This window comes from Cupressus sempervirens, chromosome 1, assembly GCF_028749045.1.
Source record: "Cupressus sempervirens isolate cs-2001-9-10 chromosome 1, ASM2874904v1, whole genome shotgun sequence".
Classification (NCBI taxonomy): domain Eukaryota; kingdom Viridiplantae; phylum Streptophyta; class Pinopsida; order Cupressales; family Cupressaceae; genus Cupressus; species Cupressus sempervirens.
In genome coordinates this window covers 290,099,437-290,121,249 of record NC_143118.1, presented here as the reverse complement: position 1 = coordinate 290,121,249, position 21,813 = coordinate 290,099,437, and the positions used below count along the sequence as shown (strand labels likewise).

The 21,813-nt window shown below is 32.0% G+C and overlaps 1 pseudogene; it reads left to right on the top strand.

Annotated features, from left to right (window-relative positions):
* The window catches only part of LOC149577239 (putative LRR receptor-like serine/threonine-protein kinase At1g67720), a 155,782-nt pseudogene extending 142,801 nt beyond the window's left edge, over positions 1-12,981 (top strand).
* The last annotated feature ends 8,832 nt before the right edge of the window (positions 12,982-21,813 follow it).

The following is a 21,813-nucleotide window of genomic DNA, read 5'->3' as shown; positions in this document are numbered from 1 at the left end:
AGTGTTAGCAAGGGCGCAGTGTTAGCACGGGAATAGCAGTGGGGAATATCAGCGGGATAAATTAGGAGGTTGTCGAAGTTCTGCCAGTGAGAGGCAAGGAATTTTTGTATCTCTTGATTTGCTGAAGTTTAATATAATTCCTCATCTATAGAACTGGTTTTCCCTTAGGGGTTTTTCTAGGGACAATTTGTCCGAAAATATTGTGTTCATTGTGTTGTGCATTTCTTTCCGTATTTTATAAGTGAAGTTGTAGTTGTGTTATTTTTTGATATTAGTTGGGAATTTATTTTCAGCATTTTAATAATCATTTATGATAGGAGACTAATAATCAGTGACTGCAATAGTTGATTTTTTTCACATGGTATCAGAGCATTGTTAAGGGTAGAAGAGTTTTTCCCTAGGAAAGAAATTTTGATCTCTTTAGATTTATTATTGCTTTAAACCCTTGAGATGGCTTCAACTGGTTTGAAAGATCAGGATAGATTAGATGGTGCTTCAAATTTTGGTGTCTGGAAAGCCATAATTTCTTTATTTTTGGAAGAGAATCGTATCAAGGATTATGCTACCAGTGTTGTACCTATACCAACAGATGCAACGCAGCTTGCAACATATAGGAAGGACGATGCCAAAGTGAGGAGGATTATCCTTGATGGTGTCAAGGATCATATTGTTCCACATATCTCGAAGCTAGATACAGCGAAGAAGATGTGGGACGCCATTCTCAATCTATACCAGAATGCTACCACCAACAGGAAGTTGATTCTCAGAGAGAAGCTAAAGAATACCCAGATGAATCAGGGAGAAGACGTCACAAGTTACCTCACCAGGCTCAGACTTGTCAAGGATGAGTTAGCAGCTGTTGGAGATAGCCCTAAATGGGTTTACTAAACAATGGAGTATCTTTGTTCAAGTTGTTAGTGGACGAGATACTTTACCGAGTTGGGATCAACTATGGACTAATTTCACTCAGGAGGAGTTTAGACTAAGTCTTGTCAATGGGGCCAACAAGAGTCAGAAAAATGAGGTGGAACAAGAGAACGTTGCCCTAGCGGGTAAATGGAAAGCAAAGAAGGGATCTAGAAAAGGATCAAATTCACAACGTGAAAAGAAGGACCTTTCTAAGGTCAAGTGCTTTGGATGTCACGAGTTTGGCCACTATGTTAGTGATTTCCCAGAGAGGAAGAAGGGTAAGAAGCAGGTGGCAGCTTCAACAAGTGCAGAAGAACTCTCCAGTAGAATGGAAGATGAGTTTGCACTCATAGCTTGTATGGTTAGCTCAACCTCATAGTGTTTTTGGTATATAGATAGTGGGGCGTCATTTCATATGACAGGAGTTAGAGAGTACTTCTCCAGTTACAAGGAGGACGACACCAACATCCAAATTTCTATGGGAAACTTGTCCAAACTCAACCCTGTTGGGAAAGGGACTGTTCAATTTCAGAGGGAGAATGGAAAGATAATTCCACTTCATGATGTGTTATATGTGCCAGGCTTAGGTATGAATTTGATTTCTGTATTTTTTCTTCAGGATAGGGGGTATAATGTACTCTTTAGAGGGACAAATGTGTTGATTAAGCACAAGGATTGGAAATCACCCATAACTATTGGAGTTACGAGTGGTCGCCTTTATAGATTGCAGTTTGATACTCCTAAGGCACTCATGAGCAACAGTAATCCTAGAGATCTTAGAGAGCTATGGAATAAGAGGATGGGCCATATTCATCATGGAGCACTTAGATTGCTTTGTGAGACGGTGACAGGTGTTCCAGAGGTGAGCACAGAGCATGACGATGTATCTAAGGAGAAGGATGTAGATCCCACTTTATATAGACATTTGATTGGTTCGCTTATGTATTTGGTCAACTCTAGACTAGATATAGCATTTGCAGTAAACTCTCTTAGTTAGTTCATGGTTGAACCAAAGAGAATGCATTGGATAGCGTCTAAGCATGTGCTACGTTACTTGCATGGTATAGTCGAGTATGGGATCAGATACGTTCGAGGTGAAGGTATCAGGTTGATAGGCTATACTGACACATATTGGGTAGGAAGTAAAATAGACAAAAGAAGCACTTTAGGGTGTTGTTTCAGCTTGGGATTAGGAGTTGTATCTTGGTTCAGCAAGAAGCAGAAATCTGTGGCTCTAAGTTCAGTAGAAGCAAAATACATAGCAGCTAGCATGGCAACATGCGAAGCTATATGGCTTCGAAAGTTGTTAGTAGCCTTATTTGGTTAGAAGGTTGAGACTACTGTGATACATTGTGACAATCAGAGTTGCATCAAGTTGTCTGAGAATCCAGTGTTTCATGATAGGTCTAAACATATAGATATCAGATATCACTTGATCAGAGATTGTGTACAACGAGGTATTGTTCGAGTATAATACATACCTACAGATGAGCAGGTAGCAGACATTCTAACGAAGGCTTTGGGAAAGGTCAAATTTATCTTCTTCAGAGATAAGATGGGTGTCATGTAGAATAGCTTCCTCGCTAAGAGGGAGTTTTAATTCTTGTTAGTCGGACAACTGTTATTTCTGACCCAAAAATAGAAGTAGTATTTATGGGTAGCTTGGACAGCTGTTCGTCCTTATCTATGAATAGCAGTAGTATTTATGGATAGTTTGGACAGCTGTTTGTCCACTTTCCAAGAATTAGTAAATGGTTATTATTTACAAATTTTAGTGATTTCCTTTTGGACACCTTGCAACCAATTCTATTATTGGCTGTTGAGTTGTCTTAATCTCAGCCGTTGGTTTGATTTAATCTCGTTCGTTGGTTTACCAATAGGAGTAGTATAAAAAGGGGTCATTGGGTCATTTGGAGGACAAGCTTTGGAGAAGCAGTTTGTAGTGTTAGCAAATAGTCTTGCAGTGTTAGCAAGGGTGCACTGTTAGCACGAGAATAGCAGTGGGGATTATCAGCGGGATAAATTAGGAGGTTGTCAGAGTTCTGCCAGTGAGAGGCAAGAAATTTTTGTATCTCTTGATTTGCTGAAGTTTAATATAATTCCTCATCTGTAGAACTGGTTTTCCCTTAGGGGTTTTTCTAGGGACAATTTGTCCAAAAATATTGTGTTCATTATGTTGCGCATTTCTTTCCGTATTTTATAAGTGAAGTTGCAGTTGTGTTATTTTTCAATATTAGCTGGGAATTTATTTTCAGCAGTTTAATAATTGTTTATGATAGGAGATTAATAATCAGTGACTACAATAGTTGATTTTTTTTCACAATTTGAACCCAAGGGCCTCTATGAAGCCAAAGGAATGATTGTTCAATAATCTTAGCGTGTGTATTCTACTTTGTAACTAGAATAATTTGTGCTTTGAGAAGGTTTGTTGTATATTTATTATTTATTTATACTTTATATTAGTCATTTAAAAAATAAAAAAAATTATTATCTATTTATTTTTATATTAATAATATTTAAACTCATATGAAGATAGTTTGTGGACACATGTAAAACATTTATTTGTAGAGAAGAATGATTATATGATATTTTAGATAATTGAAGATAATAAATCTCATTATACAAACATTATATATGAAGCGCACAAGTATTTTGTTCATTTTAATACAATAATTGAAGTGTTTAGAAAATATTTCATTAGTAAGACACACAAATGAATGTATTTATAGATTTCACTAATATTTCTAATGTAAGAATATGAAAATAAATCACACATAACAATGCCTATTTGAGTCTAGTAGAAAATATTTTCACAAAATTTGGATGAATTGTTTTATTTGAATATTGACCTACCAAATGTCAAAACATTAATTCTAAGAGTAATATTTTGTGTGCAATAGAATTTGTGTTATATTTGAATTAATAAATGCTTATAATTTGTTGGAGTTGAATGTGTGCTCCACAACTATTAAGAACCATCTGTAATTATATTACATTGTCAAAGTGTACCCTTGACTCAATTAAATTTCTTACTATAGACAACTAAATTTTTAAAGAAACCTTTTTTTTAAAATGTTTTTTTCCCCTACACAATATCTTCTACTTTTGAATATATATCATTGTTTATTTAATTAAATCATTAGCCTCTTCCTCTATTTTTTAAAACATACCTGTAATTCATATATTTAATTTTTAAGCCTCTTATATCCCATTAAAAAACTAGCACTTGCAACCTAACAAGGTGTAATGGTTACAGTAATAGTTAAAAATATATTTAGTCATGAAATTTTGGTGCTAACATGAAAATAATTGTAGTCATATTTTCCTTGTGTGGTGAGGAATACACTAAATTAATTACATCTTTGATTTTCCATATGTGGAAAATAATTATATTTCCTACTACTCTTTTGCTTCTTCTATTTTTGTTTCTTTTTTCTCCCCTTCCCTCTCCACTCCTTCCTATTCTTCTCATTCCCAATGAATTTTTTGTAAAGAAACAATACTTTTTTACGGTTGTGTAAATGGGGTTGCAAGAAGTCATAACATTGGAGTAAACTTTGTTACTAAACATACTTGAATTAGAATTGTATTTAGATGGGTCACTGCCTAATTTTTCAATTCATAGAGTATCACCTTGATACAATGAGTGTTAAAATTCGATAAATTATCATGAAATGTAGGTTCTTATGAACCACTACTCCTTAAACACGGTTCAATGATTTTGACTCAATAACTACAATTTCAAATTGTGATAGCAATATATCAAGATAATTATTCTTAACTATTTAGCTAACAAAATGAGATAAAATTATTATTTAATTTCTAATTAAAGAATATAAGGTTTAATTTAGTATTTATTCAATTTATTGATTGATAAATATATGAATATAATTCATTAATTGATTGATCTAGAAACTCAAAGAGTAGAAAAAGATTGATAAATTAATTTGGTCAATTAATTTAGTGGATTCAACAATTATGAATAATACATCAATGCTAAATGAATAAAGTGTACAAGTTCTTGAATATATAAGAAACCCATGATAACTAGGAGATATAAAAGGGGTCATGCATTAAAAATCATAGGTGGAATCACATGTCCATCAAAGGGGGATCAAGTATCATTTCACAATAAAGTATCTACAACAATGTGAGGATAAATGTGATAAGAGAACTAAACATGAATCTCACACGTAAAGTGGAATGAGATAACAATCCATGTAAATTTAAATCTCTCTTACACCATGTTCCCAAATGAGATGAAAACACAATGTGTAGAAGCTTCTACATTCATCATGGAGAATGCATCATTAGTGTGCATTCTCCAATGAGATAGGAAAACTTTGTCTCTCTTACTCTTTCTCATGCATAACACATTTTCCTCGTAAGGGGTTTTGTCCTTCTCATACGTCTTTAATATTACACTTATGCATTTACTATTCTTGTTGTGGGAGTTTTATTTTTTATCATTAGGATTTCTCACTTTATTTTTCTTATGAGAGCTTGTGTTGCATATCTTTTGCATTTTCATAATGTACATGGGTACTTTACATGCATTGTATTTAGGACCCATCTTATATTGTCATTGAGAATTATCATTTTAAGTTCATTCCTATGAGTTTCACTCAAATTAAGGTGTTGGTAAATAAATTAATTATAATTATACATTTATCTTAATTAGGATTATGCATGCATAGTAATTTAGATTGAACACACATTAACCTAACTTTCTTACAACCATTAGAGCTTTTAGATTTCTTCAAGCTATGCAATGCATGCTTGTGCAAATTAAACATTTATAGAGGTAATACAAGGATCTAGAAGTTTCTCTTCATGAATATTCTACATCCTAGAATATTCTACTCAAATTCTAGAATGTTTCATAGAATACTCTAAATTTGGAATGTTCTATAGCAGGCTTTAGAAATTTTATCCCATCTAGAATCTTCTAGACAATCTTAATCTTCCTAGCATTTTGATTTCAAGCTGCCTCTTTTCTTTCTTCCTTTTTTTCTCTATATTCTTCTTCACAAGAAGATAGTGATGTAGTTGTTGTTTTATTTTTGTTCCATGTAGTCAGACTTGTCCCAAGCTAGAAAAACATAGCCTAAAGTAGATTTTAGTTTTTTCATTATTATCAACAATGCATGCTTCATCCTCACAAATATAGTCTTCAATTATTTCTTTAATTTGAGAATATTTATTATTGTAAAATGAGAGGAGGTGGTTTTAAGTTGTGAATTCTCATCAAAATTTACATCTCCACTAAGAAATACCTTTTTTTTTGTCAATTCATATAGCCTATAAGCCTTTGGTTCTTCACTATAGCCTATAAAAAAATACTTGACTCTTTCATTCTAATTTTTTTCTCTTTTCATCACAAATATGTGCCCAAGAAATACACCCAACTACTTTAAAATAACCAATGTGGGGCTTTCTACCACTCCAAGCTTATTTAGGGGTGATATTCATAAGGGCTTTGGTGGGAATTCTATTCACAATATATGCAGCACAAGAAATAATCAAATCCTTCAATTTATTTTGTAAACTTTAAAAGTGCAACACACAATGTGCCAATTCTAAAAGAGTTTTATTCATTCTTTCATCCACCTCATTTTCTTGAGGACTATAAGGAACTTTCCTTTGTACTTTAATGCCAAAAACTTCAAAAAATGACTCAATTGCATAATTACAATATTCAACCCCCATTATCTATTCTTAAACTTTTAATCCTTTCCCACTTTGATTCTTAGCTAAGGCTTGAAAAAATTCAAGTATTTCATTTTTTCTTTCAATAAAATCAACACATACTCTCTTACTATAATCATCAATAAAAGTGAGAAGATACTTGACACTCAAAAGTGAAGTATAGCCTAGCTCATATAAATCACTATGAATGAGTTGTTATAGATTATTAGCTCTCCATGCTTTACCTGAGTCAAAATGATCTTTGTGATGTTTATCTAGCACACACCCTATACAAACTCCTTCAGATGGTGAAATTTTTGTTAATACTCTAACCATATCTTATAATTTCTATAATTTATATGTTTGAGTCTAGAATGCCAAATTTTTGGCATAGAATCATCTTGAGAAATATAAGCATGAGAGTGCATGAATTCATTATCAAAAAATCCCATAAATTTAAATAGACCCTCTTCACAATCAACTCTACCAATAGCAATTATATTGCTTGGGTCTTTTTTATCTCTAATAATAACATGATCATTAGTAACAAAAAAATCATATCTAGATTGAACTATTTTGTATACTGAAATAAGACCCACCAATTATCCTTCAACCAAAAAAAAAAATTTTAAAGACCCATTTGTTACATTAATAATTCATGTTTCTAGAATGGGAAGTTTCATTTTATTTTCAATAGTAATTTCTTGATTTGAATTTTTTTCTTTGTAAAAATCAATAAGAAGAGATCTATCTCTAATAATGTGAAATAATTTCCTCTAGATCTAAAATTATTTCTTTAATAGAATCTAAAGAAAAGTATTTTCCTTTAGCATTACATTTAATTTCAGGTGTAGTGATTACCACTTTACTTGTTTTCTCTTGCCTTTTATGGGAGATGGCTACAAAGTTGTACCTATCTTTCTTTCCATCCTTAAACATTTATTTCTTAAGCTTGTAGTATTGATTCCATTGTCCTTCATCATTTTTTGAAAAATGGTTAGAACCTTCATTATTTGAAATTTATTATATCCTCTCTAATTCTTCTTTCCATCATTTCTAAAGACTTTACTTTTAGCTACATATGCATGATTTTTCTTAATATTTCCTTCTTTAATAAATTGATCTTCTTCATCTAAAAAAAACATACAAAATTGATCAAATGTTTGTTGTGGAGCATTAGGATTTAGTTTAATAACACATTTCCTTGATTTCATAAACACCTTGTATGGCTAAGGGAGTTTAGTTTCAACCTTTGCGATCAACTGAAAATATTTTGTTGCATACTCAACACCTATTTTCTTCAATTGAGGATTTAAAAATATAACTTCACTAAAATAATCAGCCATTTTTCAAAAGAAGATGGATCTAAATTCAGCAATTCCTTGTCTATGCTAAATGTGCTAGCAATATCTCTATCTTTATAATCTCTTTCAAAATTCTTCCAAACTCTGTTGGATTATGAACACCAAAAAACCTTTTATTGAGATTGGGGCTTATAACTTTACCAATAATGCCTCTTGCTTGGTCTAACATGATCTTGCAAAACTTTTTTCTCTGTCATTTTGGAGTTCTTTAATCTTCCTATTTACTATCCTCCATAAAGCCTTTTCTCTCAAAGCATTCTTGAATGCAATCTTCCAATCTACCAAAACCACTTCCATCAAATATTGGTAATGCCTCATTTGTAGACCCCATGTTAGCCATATTTTTCTTAAAAATAAATACTATTCTAGAAATATAGAAGCCATGTAAACAAGTAACTTAAGCAATATATATCTAGCTAAACCTTTTCTTTGATACCATGTTAAAACAACCCAAAAATAAAATGGAATATCATAATAATAGTTGTTGCAATATAACAAAAATAGAGAAAAATGGAGATACATAAGTCATAAACAAGAATATATTAATCTAACTTTCTTAAAATCATTAGAGCTTATAGATGGCTATACCATGCATGTTTGTGCAAAGTACATATTTATAGGGGTAATACAAGGATCTAGAAGTTGTTCTTCTAGAGTGTTCTACTCACAATCTAGAATGTTCCATACAAGAGTGTAGAACTCACAATCTAGAATGTTCTATAGAAGATTCTCAAATCTTTCTCCAATCTAGAACCTTTTAGACAATCTTAATCTTCATAACATTAGGTGAACTAAAAAAATGGATATTTGACTATAAACTAGTAAGGATTTCCTCTTGATTAATAGATATTTGAATATGAAAGAAGAAATTTTATAGATTTCATTAGATTTCATTTATATTTACATATTTAGAATAGTTTTATTCCATAATAACATTACAAATGTTGAACGTGTAACTAGTTAATTCTTGGGACAGACTAAAAGTTTAGTTTTATTCCATAATAACATTATAGATGTCGAATGTGTAACTAGTTAATTCTTGGGACAGACTAAAAGTTTACAAGTAATTTTTAATTTTAATGTAGGCCTCTAATTCGACAATTTAAGATAAATTGCTAATGAAAATTATAAATTTCCTAAGATTTTAATTAATTAAAGGCTAGCTATGATGTTCAATAGATTGCCAAGGAACCATAAAAGTTGAAAAACCTTCTATGTTTACTTCCAATTAGGTCAAAATAATGAAGTTTAATTTTCTTTTCTATATAAAGCTGGTTTGGTTGTTACTAACTTCTAGATCAAATTTTGCAGTATGCTCTGATTGCAAACATCCCACAGCCGAAAGTTTGACAAGGGAACAAATAATGATACCTTATAGAGGGTATTGTCTTTTAATTGTAAAGTGGAAAGTGTGGCTTGCTAAAGGCAACATTGAACAACAGAAGCATTACTAAAATTGTGAATCGGTACTCCTGGTAAAATCTGCACAACAGAACAATCTGTAAAGCTAACTTTTTTAATATGGTGTATAAATGGCTTGTAATTTTAAATTATGACCTTGACATAGGTAATTCAGAAAAGGAAAAAAGAAAAAATAAAAAATTATTTTTATTCTATATAAATCGTTGAGAAGTTAATCTGTAAATGAATTATAGAAATTAACAAATCTAAGGTGTGTAAAAGCATTAGAGTCTTAAGGAGACATCACTGGTCTCTAGTTCTTCGCAGATTTCAAGGCCAACGTGTTATTTTAAATCTCAAATTTCATGGCATCTTTAATCTCCATCACAACATCACTTGCTAAGGGCCTCTCGGAAGGCTCACTATCAATACATCTTATGGCTAGTTTGGCGATACTCGTTATCGATTCTTTGTTATAATTATTGCCCAAGCTTTTATCAACAAATTCTGTGACATTGATAAAATGCTCCTCCCTTTACCTGTTGAAAGAAAATGCGAGTCTCTCATTCCTAGGAACATCCTGTAAGTTAAGGAATGAATTTATAAAAAATATTTTGACTTCATACCCATTTGACGAGGTCCATTTGAGGTTCAGATAGTGTTATATCAACAGCTCTCCTGCCGCATATGATCTCTAACAGAACTAAACCAAAACTGTACACATCACTTTTCTCTGTCAACACATGGGTGGTAAAATACCTGTCAAACACGCGGCTGATTGTCAAGTATAACAGATAATTATGAATAAAATTCATTCTATCTCAAGAAAAATGAAAGTCATGCAGAATTACTTGGGGTCTACATATCCAGCAGTTCCTCTCACAGCCGTAATGACATGGGAAACATCATCAGTTGCCGCTCGTGAAAGACCAAAATCTGCCAATTTGCCGTTTGAATTGGCATCGAGAAGAATGTTGGATGTCTTTATATCCCTGTGAATTATTTTAGGAGTGCAATTCCTGTGTAGATATTCCAATCCTGGAATATGAAATATTACAAGTATCAAATAAAATAAAATAATTTGGTTCATAGTCACGTGGTTGCTAACATAAAATATATTTTAATACCTTGTGCTAAATTTAAAGCTATTTTAAGCCTTGTTTTCCAATCAAGTTTAGGATATTTGAATACATTAGTAACCAATAAGATTCTATATAAATAGTTTTTTTTCATTTTAATAAATATACTAAAATAATAGAACTTTATGAAAAAAACTAAGCCTTCATTTTAAAAAAAAAAATTGGCTAGTCAAATGATTTGATTAGTAATTTTATTGAGCTAAATGATTGCATAAGTTTCCTATCATTGACTAAAAATATAATATCAAGTTCTAAATGACTAATTTTTTTTAATGAAAATGCAACAACTAAAATGTTGTCTTACCCATATGATTGCTTATCTCTACATATTACATGGCAATGTCCTACAACTTAGCCTATAGGAAAAGACACAAGATATTCTATTTAAATATTTCATTGAGTGTCTATTTACTTTATGGGAATATGTGATCAGATCACTAAACAATAACCATCTCAGTGGAGGTTTACCAGACTTAGGCAAGTTGGAGAGCCTGTAAGTTACTCATGCATAAACCCCTCAAAATTTTTATATTAATCATCTTAAACATGCAAAATAATCACTAGTCGAATATGCAAACATACTAACTCTAACCTTAAGTGATTGTGCAGGCATTTACAATACAATAACTTGAGTGGGGAAGTTCCAGCTTGGCTATCTCAGCTGCCTAACCTAAAAGAATTGTATGTCACACTGTCTACTCGCTTAATTACCTCCTCTTCTTAGAAGACATAGTAATAATTAGAACGTTAATTCAGAATGTATATATTTAACCTCTCTTGTTTTACTCTCAATTTTATACAGAATAATAATTCCAGCGGTCTAATTCCTCGAAAACTTCTACATACCTCTTCGTTGAGTACCAAGTACCTTAAATTTGCTTCCAATTCATTTTACTGTAAAATCTATAGAAGAAAATCTACTTCGCAGTGTTGATGCACCCCTTTAATCTCTAATCACAATAATTTAAGTGCAAGCCAAATATGACTTAATATTCTACAGATGTGATGGTCACGTTTATATTTTTATGCAGATGTGATGAATTACCTGATTAATAGATTGATCTTTTGTCAAGAATTCATCCCAAGAACCTGTTGTGTTTATTTGGTTACTGCAATGAATCAAGGGAGCTCATGCTTGCCTACGAGTACATGCCTGGAGGTTCTCAAGGACTACCTCTATGGTAAATAAGCTCTATTTTATTTGTTTCTTGGAGTGCTAACATTAATTCTTTCATTTGATTTTTAGATTAAAAGTTATAAATAATTAATATTGACTTATGTTTAGTTTTTCCTAAGAGTAACGTTTTCCTCAAGTCCAAATGCAGGCGATAATGCAAGACTAGATTGGAAAAACTAGATGTAGGATTGCTTTGGATGCTGCTTATGGTAAGAAGTTCTCAACTCTTTTCCATTGCTTGGAAATTACAATTGAAATAAATCATCTATTTAGTTACCATAGAATTGGTTTTTTTTCTTCTTTTACCTTTAAAAGTGATTTGGATAGGTGACCTGAGTCTAATTATATCCAACACATGTTTCAAAGGGCTGGAATACCTCCACGTGGGCTGCACCCCAAAAATAATTCACAGAGATATAAAAACAGCAAACATTCTTCTAGATGTGAATCTAAATGGTAAACTGGTTGATTTCGGTCTTTCAAGACTTACTATCCATGGAGAGGAATCTCATGTTACAACCACTGTAATAAGGAACTGCGGGATACTTGGATCCAGAGTAATTCTATATTTTCACTTAGTCTTTTTTCTTTTCTTTGGGTGTGCATGACAAGATAATTTGATTCCTATAAGTTTGATGTTTCATTTCTATTTGTTTCATAGATATTTCAGCACTCAGATGCTGACGAAAAAAAGTGATGTGTATAGTTTTGTAGTAGTCTTATTGGAAATTATATGCAGTAGAAAACCCATAGATGGAAAACTTTCCAAAGAGGAAATTAATCTTGTTAGATGGGTAAGAAGTGCTTTTGATATTCATGTATGGTATTTATTTTTTATTATTATTATTTAGTAAACTTTTGGATGGCTTAAACATCATACATTAAGACTTGATTATTAGGCTTAAAGTATTAAATAATCAAATTTGACTTAATTTTTCTATTAGTATATGATTTAGTTTATGGCTAAGCAGGTTACACCATATACTTACCTAGCAGAGGATCCTATCAAAATATCAAATATAGTCAACAAGAGGTTGCAGCCACATGATTGCAATGTTAAATCCATCATTCATTTGGTGAAACTAGGGATTAGATGCATTGTAGGCAAACAGTAAATGATGTTGTAGCTGAGAACAAAGTGGCCATGAGATATGAGAAGGAGAACAATGTAGGTGATTTTTTTGACGTGTTAGAGTTTAGCAAGGACTACGACAATCAAATGAGTAGCCAAATGTCTACTTTTGAGTCGAGTGGACCAAAGGAGATAGCCTCGAGTGAGAATAGATCAAGCTTCCATGACTAGAGAAGATCATTCAAAAGTGAAAAGTTATCTGTGTGTGTGTGTGTGTGTGTGTGTGTGTGTGTGTGTGTGTGAGAGAGAGAGAGAGAGAGAGATCTAACCATCATAAAAAAATCATTTTAAAAATATATGATACTTTCTATATAAATAAACTTTGAAGTTCTTTCTTTTGAATTTTTCTATTTTATCATGTATTAAAGTAGTATTTCCTATTTATAACACTACCAGCCTTCATACCATAGTATTCCTTACGCTTATCATAATCCCCCTAGTACTCTGGTTCCTAGAGTTCTACCCAATAGCACCTTTTATTCCAACTAATTCATACACTCTTCCTAGTGTTTCGAATGTTCCATTCCCAACCATTACTTCTAATGATTTCACTATCATTAGCCTTGGTCAAACTATTTCTTCCTTAGGCATTATTCATGTTATTTCCCCTTGGCAAGTTGATATGCCTCTCCTTGATACTTGTAATGGTACAAGTGACCTTGTAACTCATCTTAAAACTTTTCAAGTCATATATAGTGGTTGTGCCCATGACAATAGGATTTTAGACTAGATATTTTCCCACACCTTTCATGATAAGGCCTTGCAATGTTATTTTCCACCTTATTATATTGATCCCTTTCACAAAATCACTAATGTTTTTATCCAATAATTTCAAAATAGCATTGGTCCTCAAGTGTCCTTCACTAATTTCATGCACTATAAACAAGGTCCTAAGGAAATAGCAATCAATTTTATTGGTATATATAAATATTTGCATGCTTAGAATTCTTAACTTGTGTCTGATATTAATATTCAACATATGTTTATTGCTAATTTATAAAAAAACATTAGGGACAAGATTTTTCTTACTAAATTTGCCTCTTTTTCACAACTTTGTAGAGTGCTTCATCATTATCAATTACAAGTAAGTCAATTTGAGACCAACACTCCAATTGCTCATGTACTAGTTGATAAGAGTCATGTCACACCCACAAATGACAAATTTTAGAAACCTAACAATTATATCAAGATCAAAAAAAATACGAATAAAGTAGATGAATAAGTAACTGTTGCATCCAAAGGTGTCACTTCTTTTTCTTTTATTTTCTAGCTGGACCATAGTTTTATTCCTACATCAAATTCTTTTCATTCAATTATGGGAAGGTTTTTAAGTGCTAACAATATTATACTTTTTTATGTTAGACCATTTCTTCCATCCACAACATCAAGTCCACACTTTGATTTCAAAGCCTTTTATCAATATCATTGTCAGCCTAGCCATAATGTTGAACAACATTATACCTTGAAACATAAGATTCAACACTTGATTGATTCTAATACTTTGTCTACTTTTAATAATGATAGTTGGAACAAATATTTCACACCCCCTAATCAAAATGTTCAAATCTACACCTATTTTTTGCCTCAAAACCCCACTAGTATGATTGCTCAACATTCTCCCTCTATTAAAAATATTTTCTATGATTAATTGAAGGAAAAGGATGACCATACCATTAACACTCTGGAGTATGTACCTCAACCTCCACCTGAACCTAATCCTAAGATTCAATCCAAACATCAATTACAAGCCAAGCCTAAACCTTCAACTAAGTGTGCTTAGGACCTTACTATTAACTTTCATGATTTTGAAATTATTCATGCTCCTAATGGTACTCATTATATTTATGCTAGGATTTCTAAGTATCCTTCTTATGGTTATCTTTTTTACCCTACTTCCATGATTAATGTCATCATTAAAGAACATAATTCTACCAAATAACTATGACTTTTATGATTCAACTACTAATTAAATTCAAACTTGTAATGTTTGCTTATATCCACCTCATGGTTCCATTTCCTTGTCTTTTTAACTTTATGCTAAAGTGGTGAATACTACCTTTTTTGTCGTTCCTACTTCTAATTAATTCCAACTGAAGCTTAGTTTCCCTCAATTGACTTCTATGAAATCCATTGCTTCTCCTATTCACAAATGAATCAAATTCCCTCATGATGGTGAGATTAAGATGATCAATAATAGTCTCTACCATCCTTCTATGCCTCAAAAGTGTGCTACACTTGACTTCTTTTGACCTTCTATCTGTACTACACATCTTACTTCTCTTAATTATCTTTTCCAATCATATCAAGATTGTAAGCATAGAAATATTTCTCAATTGAGTATTCCTAATGATGTTACTTGTGTTATGTTTCCCACAAGTTCTACACCTATCTCCTCAAACTTGTCAATTTCTAACGAGAAAACATGTCCTGCATCCAACACACTACCTAGTGTGCATCCTCCTCTACATCTCAAACTATTATGATTCCTTCTACTCTTCTGTCAGAAGATGGAAAGGAAACTATTTGTATTGATCATTCTTATTTCCAACCAATTTTAGGAAAGGCTAAATGCAACAAACATGCCCATGATCATTGAAATAACCATCAAGTTAGAGCTATATCTTGATTCCATTATTCTCATTTTTCTTCTCCTTCCTTTGACCATCCTATATCCATGGAGGAAGTTAATAATAAAGATGATATAGATAATCATGATTTTCATGTAATGTATTTTATTTCTATTAATCCTAATGAGGAAGATACATTAGACAATCCTGAAAATTATAATGATGATGAATATGATGAATATGACACCATTGATCTTCATAATGATTTACCTAACATGGTTTTAAAACATCTTTCACTTACATCTAATCTTGAGCTATCAACTCTCAACAAGGTCTCTATTGTATTGGATGTTTCTCCCCTTGTAATTTTTCCACCATCCCTAAATGCTAAAGATCAAGTTGGGGATTTGGTCAATGCACTTGACTTGTTACTCTAAAATAGTAGATTTTGTGTATTTTTCTTTTCTAATGTTATTTCCCCATATTGTGCTTTCTATTCATTTTTTTAGATGTCTATACAAAACCCTTGTTTCTTTGTTTTCTTAGATTTCTTTAAACAACCCTTGTTGCTCTATTTGTTTAGATTTATTTAAATGACCCTCATTGTTCCATTTTTTAAAACTTATAAATGAATTGACATGTGGCACAACTCTTTTATTTGTACCTCACATTTTTCTATATGTGATTTTTTACATGTGTCTATGTTTGCAAATGTATCCTTGTGTTTGTCTTCTTGGATTTGTAAGATGGTAGCACCAATTCTTTTTGGTCTCCATGATGGTAGTCAAAAAAGACCCTTCTTTATAACTCTTACATTTTTTGATCCATTGTGTTGTAGTTCTACTTTCTTTGGGTAATGATGAAATTTTATTTGAAATAATATACACATAGTATCTCATGATCATACTATCCCTAAAGTTAGTAGATCCCTTTTTGGCTCTCTCTATATACCATGTGATTATTTTCCTTGAATTATCTTCTCTTGGGGGCATTTCTTAGTGGAAATATCTTGAAGGAGATGTATGTATAATTTGTTAAAGCCATATCTCCTATTAAAGTGTTAGAATTGACTTTAACATGGAGGCATACACTCTGCTCATTTTTTGCCCACACACACACACACTTACTTGATACCATAGACATTCACTTGTGAATCCCTTTATGGATTACACACAATCCTAAATAATTTATTCTCCATGTGCACCTTTAATTTTATTAAGTGGGCATCCTTAGGAAAAGGTCTTTCTTTTTTTTGCATATTCAAAAATGCTAGATCCCATACACGAGTAATGCATTTAAATATATGCTAAGTCTCATACATGGGTAACACATTAAATACAATATGCTAAATCCAACACATGGGTAAATCATTTTGTATGTTTTGTTTTTGTGTGACTCATAATGAGGCGTACACTTCAGATCGAGAACATTTATCACATCATCTTCTTTCTATTCTGCTCTAGGTGGGTGATCTCTCTCTTGTTATGATCTTGGACTTAGAAAAGACTCAAATACCTTGGGGGCTTGATGGATTCTCCGTCCCCTTGATTAGGATATAATTATCCTATGTCTTGTGCTCTAGTTTAACAAGAAGTTCAGTTAAGCTCATATTCTTGCTAAAATGAAGGATAAATGTATCATCTTAAATTAGAACCACTTTAATTTAATGATTAGTTAGCACCTATTTAGTAATATTTAATGCAAGTATTACATTTAATTTGCATTCTCCCATTTTCTTCATCTCTCTTTATTACTCCTAAATAAAATTAGGGTAGGACCTACTTGATCCTCCTTGGTATTGCTATTGTGTGACACAAAGATTGAGGTAGGACCTATACACTCAAATCCTCTCTGTCCCTTTGTCTAATCATTTTGAATCTCTTTTTTGCACTAAAACTAAATTTTCTCAAGATCTATACCCAATTTCCAAAATCTGACACCTACTCTAGAACCCTAGGAAAATATCTAGAGTTTATGTTCCTCAAAGTCAAGGACATAGTGCATCACTCATGATATAGTGTTTCATCCATGACATAGTGCATAATTTATAATGTAGTATTTCCTTGACTAGGACCCATTTTTGGGTTCCCTTGTCAAGCTAAGCATTGCAGTTGATCTAAGGCATTCATTTCTTACCCAATCAAGTGGGGGGAGAAAGTTTATTCTGAATCCTTTAAAAGCATATCCAATTTCCTTATTTTATGTCATCATATCATCATCATGCATGATCAATCAATAATTCAAGTGTTTAAGCATTTAAGCATTCAACTATATTCAATGAGATCCTTTTTCAAGCCATTAGAGAGGAGATCTCTTACATTCAAGGTACTTTCAAAGAGCTTCAAGGAGATCATTTGGAGGCTTCATCATCTCTATCATGTTCATGTCACAACCTTTCAATATCTAACTTCCTTCATTGGTGATAGTGGAGCTTGACATCAATGGAGGGCTTCTATATTTATCCTACTACATTCACATCCCCTTGATCCATTCAATTGGTAAAGTGAACTCATTTCATTTGATATGATATAGCCTACTATTGTAAGGTGAATTTGTACATTTATTTTACATTTCAATTATTTTGATTTCAAGATTAATTCCTAAATTGGGGTTTGACCAAGGAAAACCCTCGGTCAAACTGCATATTAACAAAATAATAATAAAAATTATTGGAGTTTATAGACAATGGGAGGAAACATAGAGCACAAGTTCATATACCCTTTTCACAGAACTTCAAAGATTTAGAAACTATTTCACATTTAGGTACAAAAGGTCAAAGACACAATGTAAACCTAGCCTCTCTCCAGATCAAGCCTAGCCTTCTAGATCAAATCTAGCTAGCTAGAGCTTAGATATTTCTAGGTCTCAGAGGCCTCACTAATTCAAGTTTAGCTCTAGATTAGCTCACTATTTTGAGTTGCTCAAAAACTATATAAAAACAAGATCCAATATTTAATCTCACTTTTCAAGGTAAATCATTTCATTGCTTTCTTCATTTTAACACATTTACCTTCCATTTGTAGAATATTAATTTCATTTCATATTCCTTACTACACTAGGGCTTTAAGGGTCTTGGATTCTTTCTCTAATTTTATAATGATTAGATCTATTAGTGCTCCATTATTATTTGGATTGCAGTAATCTTCTTAGACCTAATTACCCTAAAGTTTGAATTAAAAGGATTAATCTCCTTAAATTCACTCTAATTTATAAGGTTAACCCTACCCTCAAAAATGTGAGGTAATTGAGCCCTCTTATGATTGCTTCATATTTCACCTTATACAACCATTTATCCCAAACACTTTAAAAAAATCATCCTTTGATATATGGGATCAAAAGAAGATCAAACAATATTGTCATAGGCTCACTAAGGAAGATGTGGTTTATATGCTAGGGCTCTTACTCTTGTGAAGATGACATTGCATATAGATTAGCATTAGCCCACTATGGAATAGGATTCCTATTACTTTATAATGAAATGTGTTTGTTAAATTAGCAAATGGTGATCTAATACACACACCCTCTTAGTTAGTTAGTGCATACTATTATTGCACCTTATCCCTTTTCTCAGTAGTGGATTGATTTTATAGGTTAGTTACATCCCACCTCCTTAAGTGGTCAAGTGATCATCCTTACCACTACTAAATATTTCACTAGATGGGTTAAAGATATTTCTCTAACCTACACCACTAGAAAATAAATCTCTAATTTTATATTGTGCAGTATTATCTATTATTAAGGTACCACTTAGTGTATCCTTACTAATAATACTACACCTTATATTAATAAGGATGTTGAATATGTGTGTCATATATTCAATATTAAACAAATTTTCCTCCTTTTATTACCTCCCAATGAATGGTCAATCTAGGGATACACATAAAACCATCATAAAAAATACTTATAAAGATAATCAAATAAGTTGGTCATGATTAGAACCTATATTTACTATTGGAATTCTTTAGAATAGCTGAGAGGGGGGGAGGAGGGGGGGTGAATCAATTATCCAAGGTCTAGATGTACAAATTAAAATTTTCACATCTTAGTAAACCCATATCCATGAAACATTTTCATCATGCATGCATCCATTAGATTATGCAATCATTTAAACTTGTAGGTTACTATCAAATCAACTTTGTAGAAATGTAAATATGAAACATAACAGATTCAATAACACACTTGACACAATGATTTAACATGGAAACCCAATTTGGGAAAAACCACCAATAACATGCTACTCATTCTCACTCCTCTAAAGTGATGCCCTATGAAAGGTCAACCCTATTAAAGGCTACAATGCACATTTTTAAATGTGACTTGTTTAAAGGATTTCAGTCACCCTATTAGGAGTGAGCCATGTTAGAGGACTTTAGACCATTCACTTGAAATGTTAACCGGTTAAAGGATTTACAAATGACTATTAGGTCAACCTTAATCCAAAGGATTTACCCTAGACTGATACAATGATTAGAAAGTAATAGTAAGTCTTTATTTGATAGACAACACACTTGCAAAATACATATCTCTGTTTTAGTCTTCCATTTTGCTTGGCTTTCACACACTTCAACTCTGATAGCTTGTTCAGCCTTCAAGCATCCATACCCTTAAGCCTTCTTGATTTTCTTTCCAATGTAGTCTTCACTTAGGTCGCTAAATGAAGCAATACCCTATACTTCTTTTCTTGCTTAGGTTCTCGCACATGACAACCTTTTCTTCTAATCGACCATCTATATAAATAAAGAAATAAGATATTTTGTTGTTCATCCTCCATCATCAATTTTAGGTTTAGGTTAGATTAGGTAGGATTCAATGATCTACCCCTTATTTCATTTCAATCCCTTCTAGAAACTTCTCCTTCAAACCTCTTTGGATTCACCTCAAAATGGTTCACTATGAATTATGTGCCACCAGCTCATCAATCTTATCTTTCACATGGTTCATACAATTCAAGAAATCAAACTTGTTAGCTCAAATTCATCAAATTCTTGATCTTTCTCATAATGCTAACACTCAGAATTAACTGGCCTCTGATGCTCAACACATATTGTGTTCCTTGACATCCTCTATCACATCACTCGTCACGAACTAAAGTTCACTCGTGCTCGACATCAACTAAACTTTACTTGAATTACACTGAAATTAACTTTGCTTGGCCCCAACTGATTTACTGCTCAGCTTGCACCAACTTTGCTCAGCACCCACTATGCAAAATGTTAAGCTTAGCAGAAAAACTTCATTTAACTTGTTCTTCTTAACTTAATCAATGTAACCATCCTTTGCAACCTGAAGTAGATTATCACTACACTATAATATCACTATCTTAACTTATCCTTGTACTCCTTATCCATATCATAGCTCAACCTTTCCTCTAGGTGCTATTGTTACCTCATTTGATCAAATCCTCTTCATCAATCAAATGAATGATAGTACTCAAGTCATATAAGCAATTGTCTTGCTAGCAAGTAGTAGGTTTGACATCAGTGACAAAACAATGATTGAAACACATTTATCATACTTGTATCAATCTATTCTCAACATTTACATCTTTCCTTATGGGCCTATCATACTTCCATCTATGTACCTACTAAAGATACTTCATATTTGTTCATCTTTAGTTATAAATTCATCCTTCCAATAAAGATCAATCTCCCTTCCCACAGGGTTTCCTTTTGAAACTTATTTGTAAAAGAATAATATAGATTTGTCTTCTAACAAAGAATTAAAAATCTTTGACAATATGCTTCTTAACACATTGAACCATCTATGTGTGTATTAAAATTTCCTATGCTTAAAATAAAAAAATAAGATCAATACCTATATGTTTGGAGTAGGTAAACTTATCCTTGTGAAGAATCAGAAGAGCCTTTAGAACTTTGTCAAAAGAAAGGAAATTTAAGCCTAATTGGTTGGGATCAAAGATCATTGTTTCTAAATTTGGGTCTAGAGCACATTATCTTTCTCTAATAGAAGGAGATTCTCTCCCTTACCCTATCAATACTATGTATCTCAAGTGATTCTATATGTGACTAGGAAATTCCGTCCACTTACATTATAAAAAAAATATGTTAAAAAAAAAAATCTCAAAAATAATCATTATCTCAATTATCATTAATAAAAATTTATTGACAAAGTAAAAGTTTATCTACAAAAAATTATCTCCTTTGAGTGCACTAATATCATTAAAAAATATTTTTATATTGTACTTAGTTATCCTTCTATTAGATATGTTAGTTGTTTAATTAAATCGATATGGAGCACTTCTTGATCTCATACATCAATAAGACACTATCATATTACAACAAACCAATCTTCAACCATTCACAACCTAAAAGATAAAAAGACATGCATTATGATTTCAAAATTTTAATTAAAAAATGATAGTAAAATAAACTATAGTTGACATTAGAATCATTGTCATTTTCTAACAATACTAATT